Source organism: Macrobrachium nipponense, chromosome 20 (assembly GCF_015104395.2).
Source record: "Macrobrachium nipponense isolate FS-2020 chromosome 20, ASM1510439v2, whole genome shotgun sequence".
Classification (NCBI taxonomy): Eukaryota; Metazoa; Arthropoda; class Malacostraca; order Decapoda; family Palaemonidae; genus Macrobrachium; species Macrobrachium nipponense.
Genome location: NC_061089.1, coordinates 84,093,025 through 84,102,977, shown reverse-complemented (window position 1 = coordinate 84,102,977; position 9,953 = coordinate 84,093,025). Strand labels below are relative to the sequence as shown.

The window sequence follows — 9,953 nt, the reverse complement described above, 5'->3', positions numbered from 1 at the left end:
TTTTATAAAATGACTATTATTCTATGAAGGAAATCTTATAGAATCCATAGTCGCTGAATAAACTAAACGTTAGCGTTAGTTTTCTGATACAAACCGAAGAAACAGCTCATGAAGACACGAGCAAAACACATCTGCTCTTTCTATGTGAATTATACATGAGCCACGTACCTTATGAATGTGAATTTCTGACACAAGTGTAGCCGAATTTTGCTCAGATACGCCCGGGCCATGGTGTGAACTAAGACGATAACTTCTCGGTGCTGTTTGCAAAACTGTTTCAGGGACTGTTTGTTTCATGTACATATATACAGACACTATACATACATACATACATATATATATATATATATATATATATATATATATATATATATATATATATATATATATATATGTAATATTGTAATAGGAATTAGTCATTAGGATTGCAATATTGAGAAACAATTAGAAAATTTATATAGACAAGTGATTATATATATATATATATATATATATATATATATATATATATATATATATATATATATATATATAATCACTTGTCTATATAAAATTTCTTATTGTTTCTCAACATTGCATATTTAAAGACTGATTCCTAATACAACAATAGACAACTAATCATAATACAGCAATTTACAAATGAAATACAATGTGTTCGAAAAAGTACAACTAATACATTTTTTTTCATAACAAGTGTTATCAAGAATTGTTTCTTCTGTATAGACATCAGATTGACAAAGTTACCAAACCTCGCCATCTGAAGTGTACCGAGGTCTGTGTTATGGAGAATTCGAATTATGTTTGCTAAATAACTCATTAGTGGTGACAATCATCACGTTTGTAATTGTTGTTTCGACCGATGCGATATGGGACTATAAGGCCTTGCAAGAGGAGAATACCGTTCTTTCCTAGCGAACAACTTTGGATATCCTTCGCTACAAAATCTAACCGTCAGTGTTTGTGATATACTTGAAGTAAGGTTTAGTATGGCGAGTTTTTAACTAGTAATATCCATTCGAAGAGTTACGTTTTGTGACCTATACACACAGACACAGACAAAAGTGTCCATTTCTCACAACGCGCCTTATAATGTGAGAAGGACAATATGTGATGAATGTTCCGAAGTAACCTCACTATGGAATGATAATCGTTTATTATATGGGGTCACTATTGCATTAAATTCTAAATAAAAACTATCACGAAATTGAGAAGCCTTGAAGAGTAACGTCGTTCAATTTTCACTTGAATATTAGATTTATTTTTCAAAGCAATCAGGTTTTGGGAACGTAGCTTAACTGGTTTAGGTCCCTTGGTCAGAAATATTGATTCTTTTTCGCATTAATAAAAAGGAAAGAAATGATACACCTTAATGTGAGGAGTAAGTGAACTCTTACATAGTTTCTCATCATAATTGTGTTATTTTGTTTTTGATGTATGCAGCTGACTACTTTCCAAGAACACGGAATACGAATCCCACGAAATACGTCACGTCATAAAGCGAAGTTAAAAGAAAAGAAGGACAGTGGAAAAAATTGTGTTGAGTGTAACTTCGCGATTTCATAAGGTAAGAAGATTGAATTTCATCTGTCTAATAGAACATTGTACTTTATTTAGATGCAAAAATCATCGTAATTTACTTTTATGCTTTTCACTTATTAGGAGTAAAAATGTAGCGTACAATTTATTTTGAAAAAAGTTTGACATGTGGCCCACACTGGAATTTTTGACTTTCGTCTCTTGAATAGATGTCCTAATCGGTTATAAATGGTTCGAGGATTAAAGGTACAGGAAATGCGGGATTAATATTATCAATATACATACTTTGTTTTCATTTGGTCGTTTTATGTTTTACGAATGATTTTACGTAAAACTTACTTAGCAAGATAACGTAAACATTTTTCATTTGCATTTCAAAAAGATAAAAAGTTCGGTATTCATGAATTTTATATATGACTCACTTCTTTATCAAGCACTTAACGGCTAATCAATTCAGCTGACTATGAAAAGGATTTAAATTTCAAGCAAGAAATTGGTTCGTCTAGAAAACGAAAGTACAATTGCTCCGCTGCTCTGCTTTCCTCCTCTTTTGTTTAGAAAACCCAGAGCCCCGTATCATAGTCGGTTTCATTTCATCTGTCCACTCACGGGTGAAGATGTGGCGCATGCGCATTTGTTGCACATGATTGGCTGATTTTCAACGTGTCCGACATCGTTTGCTTATTGCGATAAATGTTAAGCTATTGCTCCAATAATTTATTTGAAGTTTGCATTGATAAAGAAGCCTCGCCCTTTCCGATATAGGTAACGAACAAGCCGATTTGTATTCATAAATGCCAACACACGAAAGACGAGATTGTGTTAAAAAATCTACTTGGATTAAACATTAATTACGATTTATCTCAGTTTAGCCCAGACTGCACACTGACCTAAGCTCAAAAACAATCCAAATCCCATTATTTTCTTATCATTCAAACTATTCTATGTACAGTTTCATAGCATGTAGATAAAAATAACTTTACTATTATACAAAAGTAATATATATGTCCTGAAACTGGATGAAAATAACCTTTAATATTGTTTACTTTTAAGACATGAAGCATGGACCAACAAAGCCCGGCCTCCGCTACTGATTCGCCATGTATTTTTATTTCACTGACCTTATTTAAGCACAGACATTCCAAAATGACGGGAACTGAGTGGGATTTTCAACTTATGCTGGATAAGTTATTTAGCTAAATAGTATCGAAAATGCCCAAACGCCGAACTATTAGAATTATTTGTAGTATAATATATATATATATATATATATATATATATATATATATATATATATATATATATATATATATATATATATGTGTGTGTGTGTGTGTGTGTGTGTGTGTGTATGTGTGTGCGTGTGTGTGTGTGTGTGTGTGTGTGTGTGTGTGTGTATGAAGAGTATTCTGGTAACAAATCCAAAATACCATTATTATCGTGCCATGTTATAAATGACATTTCTCTCTTCCCAGCTAATACAGCAGTGGTTTTTCCATTCACCTCCCCCAGATCCTAGACAGTCTCAACGATAAAAATGTTTCTTGCTTATTTCGAATATTAACCTACTCATATAATTTGCATGTAGGAAATGATTAAAACACCTCTTATTCGCACTGGCATAGCCGGATTTCATTTTATGTACCGACAGTGAGATGAAAAATAAATGCTTAAAGGTCATCGTTCGTTTGCGTTTCACCTAAATAGACTGTAATAATCTCGTCATTCTTTCGGTTGCAATATTGTACTGTCGACACAAATAAGCATGTTTATGATCTAAATAAGGTATGAGGGTTATTTGTATATATAAGCACTTACATGTACTACTGAAGAAATAGTGTCCATCTTTATCAAAGTCAACCTACACTGAGTTTAGCCAATCGGGAGGTAGATGTGCGTATGTCACATCTAGCTAAAATCCACAGCTGAAATGAAACAGACAATAATCCCTTTGATTACTTATTCATCATATTGCATTTTCCAGTTGCTGTAAACTCGATGGTTCGTTATATTAAGGGCGACAACCAACTACATTATAATTTGAATTTGTTGAATCAATTTCAGCACCTGCAGGCAATATAGAATTTATAATAAAGCAATTAACAGGAAATATTTCGTTAATGGGTTTACTTGATTGCTGCGGACATAAACTCCAGGTGTTAGCGTTGCATGTAAGCGTGATGGTTTTGATTTGCATAATTATTCAACCATTCATCATCGTTAATTAGAAACTTTTCAGCAACACCTGTTTGTAACTTCTATAGCAGGTGTTGATTGGTGAGTTATATAGTTGCATCAGAGAGCTGTTTCTTCATGAAAATAAACGTGCCATATATTTGGCGCATTCGTATTACAATACCATTGTGGATTTTTTTCTAACACTTTTGTGCTCGTATACCAAACTCGTGCAGAGAGATTCAATTGTACAGAGCGCAATTACAAAGACATTAAACGGGATATCCAGTCCTCCTCTCCTTAAGAAGAAACACTTCTTTCAAGACTTGAATTTGCACATATTAGGCACCAAAAGTTTAAGAGACACTAATTACCTTTTGCATAAAAGTACTCAAGGTTAGCATTGAAATATTTCTGAACCTATATGAAGATGATTCTATTAAATAAATATTAAAAAACTATGCAAGTATACAGGGATAATAGGTACTGAAAATTTAAATTTCTAAGGATGTTCTTATTTATATATCAAAATTAAAGGGGTGGATATTTATATTAAAATAGCAAAGGGGAATGTATTTATCATTTTTTGTTTTGTATTTATTGTAAATACAAATGATTTAGGATTTAGCGTAAGATTCTTGATTATATAAATTATTGAAATATTAAATATAAAAACAAATATTCTGTCTAAATTATTTGGTAAACTATATCTGATTTTCAAATTTCACCATTGAGAGAGAAGAGAGATTTGAGAGAGAGAGCGAGAGAGAGAGAGAGAAGAGAAGAGGAGAGAGAGATAGAGAGAGAGAGAGATAGAGAAGAGATTTTTTTTCAGTATGAGGAATATTTTTTTTTACGCGTACATTGCTAATACCCATTCACTGCAAGGGTGAGTGGCAAGCTGCAGATCAAATAGAAGGTCCACCGAACTTTCCATTTGATCTGGTATTTTGCCCTTAAGCTACGACACACTTCTATCCACAGTACACTTGACTCTGCTTTATGTTAATGCCAACCCTCAATCAATTTTAATGATCCGCTACGACTTGCCAAATACAGAATCGGAAAATTTAAGATTTTCTTGTTGTTTTTTTTTTTCAGATTACACGATGGTCACATGGAGGGACTCCAAAAAAAGGCTTTTACTGGGAATAGCTTTGATGCTGCTTATTTTATTTCTGTTTGGAGAACCAGTTCACAAAACGAAGTTAGGTAACGTGATTTTTCAGTTTTGTTCTAATCAAATATATAAGGACTTCTCCGTTATTGATTTATTTTGCTCCATATATTAGCAGGTGATCTACTAGCTGAACGTTGCTTTAGTAATCCCTAAATTATCAGATGAACTACTTGTTTCGTAGATGCAGTACTCAGTACTAGAGATTTTTTTTAATATTCTCTAATTTGCCAGTATAGTGATCTGGTTTCTTAATAAGTCCCTTTCGTATCTGAGGCTGATACTAGTGTAATTGATTTTTTCTTTTTTTTAATCAGTGTACTGCCAATACTACGATCTAACCCTTGTATAGCGCATGCTTCATACATATCAATATAAAGAAATGAAAAAGGGGAAAAGTCGGGACGGAGATTTAGACTGTCGTTTGTAGCAGGAAAGGTCGAAAGTTACGAGAACCGAAGGAGATTGCAAACAGAAAAGCTCGGTTGTAAGGTCAATAAAAGAGTTACAAATCGAGACTGTTTATAAAAAAGAAAGCTAATATTCACATAAGCTACTCCCCACGATTGGAAGTGCCTCGCTACCAGTTAATAGACTCTCTCTCTCTCTCTCTCTCTCTCTCTCTCTCTCTCTCTCTCTCTCTCTCTCTCAGACACAGCAACAAACCGCAATGCATTTTGGCCAGCAGTCTAAAGCTGCTTTAGAACTTCTATGAACACAGCAAGTTCGAGCCACCAGTTGATGACTGCTTGAACACCAGATTACCCACTGATTCGTTCGGAGCTAATATGTCATAGGTTTCAGCTTCTCATTCTTATATGTTTTTTTGCACTTTAAAATAATAATTTCTTTCTTATAAAAAGAAGAATGGAGTCTCTAACATTTAAAAACAAAACAAGTACTGAATGATAAAACAAACTGCATATAGAAACGATAAAACAGAAATATTGTTAGGCTTAAAATAGTGAATGCTATTTTTGTTTCTTTTGAAAAGAACAACATTCATCATTTCTGTTTTATTAACCATTTCTTGCTCTGTTTTTAAATGTTAGAGACTGGATTTCAGACTTTTTCACTGAAATTATTCGAAAAAAATATTGTAATTTTACCCTTTTGGCTTACATATGACGACAGAATAATTTTAACGATATCTATTCGTAATGCAAGGTGTGTAAGGAATACATTTTACCTAACCGTTTATTTTACTTCCAGGAAAGAGGTTTATTCTGAGTATTTCAAAATTCTTGACTATATAAAGTACCATTAACTACCTGGAAACATTTTCTAAAGAAAAAGTACCTTGTAGGTATTTAGTACTTCCAAAGAAGGATCTATGTAAAAAAATAAGTTTTTTGTTGTTTTGGGCAATTAATAAGATTTTTCCTTATCGCTTGGAGTCTGCTGACAGAAATACATGCTTTTAATCAACCTGAAACCTAAGACGATACATTTAAAACACTGCATCCTAGAATTTTCGCGTTATAGTTAAAAGGAAATGCGCATTGAAAAAAAAAAAAAACAGTGTGGAGAAACCCATAATCATAAAGGCTAATAACACTAAGACAAGCGCGTATCTACTACTATGAGATTCAGGGTCTCTGTAACACGGTTTTTTGGACTTTGCTCCTTGTCAAAGCATCGGATGTAGCTGAAAGTTGGCATATGTATATTTTACAACCACACACAAATTTTGTCAGCATTATCAATAACCTAAACCCGATAGTTTTGATTTTTATAGAGTAAAAATGAACTGGCCGACGCCATGGCCAATGATTACGAGCCAAGAGTCGAAAAACATTCATTACGTAAGCAAGGTAAACAATCACCTTATGACTAAATGTTGCCCCGCCCATCCACCAGACAGAAATGTCATCGGCTCTAAAACCCAAAGACTTTATGAATGGCGGAACGATACATAGATGTGGGTGGGGTATCAGTGCTAGCGTAGTAATACTACTGTAGCAGTAGTGCCGCAACAGTATAGCAGTAATATACATGAATTAAACGTTTAGACCAACTCTGGGATCCTTGAGGATCATTTAGCACTTCTTACAACTACTCGAGAAATTAGTTTTTATAGCCAGAAGTTAAATTTTCTAATCCAACAATGTCCATGGTAGCCTTCAGTGTAATCCTGAATTATAACGAGGCGAAAGTGGGTGGAGCCTCATGAAGTCACCATTCTGACGATAATTATTGGTGAAGGTTTAAAGCCAATATACGGTACCGGCTATTTTTTTCAGTAAATAGGTAGATAGCAAATAAATAAAAATTGCTTGACATTGGATATAGCAGTTATCAAATCAAGCTTGTCTACTATGTTTTTGAAAATTACCAACTATTCCTTACATCTTGTCAATCTGATTGTGACCTATAAAGTAGACTGTAATTTCTTTGGAAACTTATTTTGGGAGTTAGACTAATAATCGAAGTGTTTTTGTATTTATTAACATATTTTGTTGGTTTGTTCATTATGACAATTATCAGTGGGGAGGTTCCAGAGTTCATAAAGGTGTACTGCTTTGCTTGTATTTAAATTAGTATGTCATTGTTGCGTAACGAGTGCGTTCGAAACCTTTTCTCTGAGTAAGTTGGCCCGTCTTCAAAAAAGGTCACTTTTACATTATAAGTACCAAATTTATTTAACCTACGTAGTGCAGAATACACTCAAAATTTATGTGTTGATATAATATGTATTCTGAATAAGCGTTATATTTATGAAATGCATAGATAAAAAGTTATTGCGAAAAAACCGTGTTACAGAGGCCCTGAATCTCATAGTAGTAGATGTGACTTACATTATTGTAAGTCCCTTTGTTAGCCTTTACAATAATGGATCTCTCCACACTTTGGACTTGGAGTTTCTACTGTGCTTTTGTCCAAATTTCCTGCAAATATAGATTGTTATTTCGTACGCATTTTCCTTAACTATAACACGAAAATTCTAAGATGCAGTGTTTCATACCTCTAGTCTTAGTTTTCCGGGTTGATTAAATACTGGTTCACACAAGAAATTCCTAGTATTGTATGACACAGCAATCACAAAATTGGATGTATTTCTGTCAGAAGACTCCAAGAGATAAGAAAAATTTTATTTATTTGCACAAATTTAGTACTGTCTAGCAACACAAAACTTATATTTTGACATTACTTATTAAAAATGTAAAGCAAAGGAGGTACGAATCAAGAACTGATTGTGGATAGGAAGGGAAAATGAGCACGCCATTTAATTACTGCATGTTTAACCAGTAATTACTTGTACAAAGCTATTATTAAGCTCCCTTAGGTCCCTATTAAGGGAATAATTAAATATAAAAGTGTGTTTTTCATGTGAAATGTGATAAAAAATATGCTAAAGACTTCCTTCAGCAATATATTGTCAAAATCATGACTACGTATAGGAACATTGGTAAATGTAGATAATTAAACCGCAAATTAGAGATACATTTACTAAATAAAAAACTCGCCTCTCTGCGAGAAAGATGCAGACGATTTAGTGAAATTCCACAAGAAGCGTAGCATAAAGACGTGCAGGCTTCGAGACACAAATAAGAGATTAAAATCTCTTACTAGAGAAAATGATGAACTGTAACCGGCAAGAAAGTAAAGCTCTTCTGTGGCAGCAAAAGAGAAAGTATTATGAACTCCCACGATGATAAATATTGGTCTAAGCATTTTCACTGACATAATGCAATCTATGTTTTGAATCTTTATTAACCTTCTGTACCAAACGTGTAGCACATAAAAAAAAACACGAACACACAATCAGGTATCCGAACTTTGTATGTCTAAACATGTCGGTTTTAAACATTCTGAGCAATTGTAAGCAACAATACTATCTAAGTGGACTGGATTTCCTTAATAAGAACCAAAGCCTTAAAGAATAAATTGAAGAAAAAGAAAACTCGTAAGCGTGTACCACATACGTACGAAAACCGAAAAGTTTCGCAGGGTCCTTAGGCAAATGAGCGCACATTATCCTAAGAGCAAAGTCAGTCAGGGAAACCTGATACTTGGGGAAAAAAGAAGAACGCATTTTTATCATCAGAAAATTGCTTGTTTTAATAATGCTAATGACCTCCGACCTTTCTTGTGAAGCAGGCCGAATTCCCTGCATTCTAATTAATTACCCCGAAGTCAGCGTCGTGTTTCGTAAAATACACTCCATGATGGCAATTTATCTTCCAAGTTTACACTCATCATTTGCCTGACGTGACTCATAATACCCTTTGATGCTTCCATTAGGTTGCTATGGTTTGTTGCAGTTTTCAACCTTCCTATTTCATGTTTATCGAATGGGTTTCAGATCCCTCAGTTTATTCATTATAATAACGGAAAGTTCAACTATACAGCTGCTCTCACTTCTATTTCGAATCATTTAGGTATGATAATCCTCCACTAATTTCTATGAATAACTAAACGTCCTAGCAATGTCGGTCATATGACATTCCTCGGGTGAGAAGTATAGTCATATATATATATATATATATATATATATATATATATATATATATATATATATATATATATATATATATATATATATATATACATATATATATATATGACTGGTAAAAGTGTTCTGTAACAACAGAATTCCATCTAATAAAAGGAGCCCATAAAAACACCAAAATGTAGAGAGAAAAGTACTATATTTCAGAGACTGCTGTCTCTCTCTTCAGGTATATGAATGAGAAAAGTTTACAGAAAAGGTGGTATTTATACCAAGAGATTCGTCCACAAGTAAGCCAATTTAGGTCACCCCCGCTGATAATCTTCCTTTAATCTTCTTAAGAGTTGGTTGAATGAACACTGCGTCGACGATGTCTGATGTCCAATTCCCTTTTGAGATGTTCATTACCTGCTTCTCTTTTATTAAGGCCGATTCCATCATTTGACTCTTGTACCGGCAGTTGCTGCTATAAATTACACGTGACATATTCCAGTTTATTCTATGGTTATGTTCATTTATATGATTGAAAATAGCCGAGTTCTGTTGTCCATACCTAACTGACCGTTTGTGTTGTATTAATCTCTGGGGAAGTGATTTACCTGTAAATCCGAT

At 33.6% G+C, this 9,953-nt stretch overlaps 1 long non-coding RNA gene across 1 annotated transcript in view; it reads left to right on the top strand.

The window, feature by feature from the left end:
* Positions 1-1,439: 1,439 nt before the first annotated feature.
* Positions 1,440-9,953, top strand: part of LOC135221383 (uncharacterized) — a 19,040-nt gene continuing 10,526 nt past the window's right edge. The window contains exons 1-2 of the long non-coding RNA XR_010315913.1: positions 1,440-1,564; positions 4,813-4,923. This is a non-coding gene — a long non-coding RNA (uncharacterized LOC135221383). The remainder of the gene's footprint in view (positions 1,565-4,812; positions 4,924-9,953) is intronic.